Genomic DNA, 1,198 nt, shown 5'->3' with positions numbered 1-1,198 from the left:
TTTTCATATTCAACTTCTTGGAAGATGAAGAAAACTGAGCAACTTCAATCCGGTTGGAATATCCATCAAACTCTCTCCATTTGCTCCCTGTTAGAACTCCTTGTAGCTGGAACTCCTCGCTGAAAGCCGTTGGAACTTCCAAAATTTGTTGCGGCATGTTGGGATGAAAGAAGTCGAAATCGAACACTAAAGCACTCTCTGAAGAATGGCTACGACACCAACTATCCAAAGTCTGTGCTCATCATTTCTTACATGATTTCTTCAAAATAACTTCTCCCTCTCTCAATCCCTCAAGCTCGAACGAAGCCGCCGCCAAGCTTCCTATCACCGCATTAGGGCTGTAGAGCTCGACCAGAACACGATCGTCGCCATCTCCGTCGGCGTTGTCAGCGTTTCCTTCGGCAAAGGAATCCCACTTTTCTATGAGACCCGGATCGACAATGTGGCTAAGCGAGAGAATACACAGCCTTGCTTCCCCTGTAATGGATCCAGAGCTAAGCAATGCAGGTTTTCACATGAAAAGGAACTGTAACTGCAATAGTTGGCGGAGGAGAAAGTGAAGTATCCCAATACATCAACTGTGAAGGTGTTGGAGCTTTAACGTGCACCACATGCCAAGGAAGTGGCATTCTGCCACGTTATCTTGATCGAAGAGAGTTCAAGGACGATGATTGAAATCTATCAACTAAATAAGGTATGAGGAGCTCCATGAATGACACTATGATAGTTATTTAAGATATTTCGACATTATTTGTTGGGTTTGATGTGCCCTATAGCTACTGTGACTACGTGGAATCCCAACTTGCCTTAATGTCATTACTCATTCAATTTTGTATAATTTTTATGTATATGTGGTACAGCAACTGTTACCAAATCGTGTTAGGGTGAGAATAATATCTATGATTTGTAACCATTGTTTTATGTTAAATGTGTTGAAAATAGGAAATTCAGCTAAAAAATAAAAATAAGGGTTGTCACTAAAACTCTTCGTTGAAATCAGAGAATTAATAAAAGAAGTAATTTTTCTTCATCATGCAAGTTTTACATTCGATTAATATCTTTGGCTATTGGCAGATCCATATCATTATGGGAGATGCGAAATGGAAGAAGCCAGTAATTTGTTTTAGGTTAAGTTCTGATTTTCTTCTTTTAAATTCATTTCCCTTCCTAAGAATTTCCAATCTTAGATATTGCGGTT

At 39.5% G+C, this 1,198-nt stretch overlaps 1 pseudogene; it reads left to right on the top strand.

Moving 5' to 3' along the window:
* Window positions 1-205: 205 nt before the first annotated feature.
* On the top strand, window positions 206-957 carry LOC110092017 (annotated as a pseudogene).
* Window positions 958-1,198: the final 241 nt, after the last annotated feature.

Source organism: Dendrobium catenatum, unplaced genomic scaffold (genome assembly GCF_001605985.2).
Source record: "Dendrobium catenatum unplaced genomic scaffold, ASM160598v2 original_scaffold_127378, whole genome shotgun sequence".
Taxonomy (NCBI): domain Eukaryota; kingdom Viridiplantae; phylum Streptophyta; class Magnoliopsida; order Asparagales; family Orchidaceae; genus Dendrobium; species Dendrobium catenatum.
Note: the sequence above shows the minus strand (reverse complement) of the source record. Positions and strands in the feature narration are given on the sequence as shown.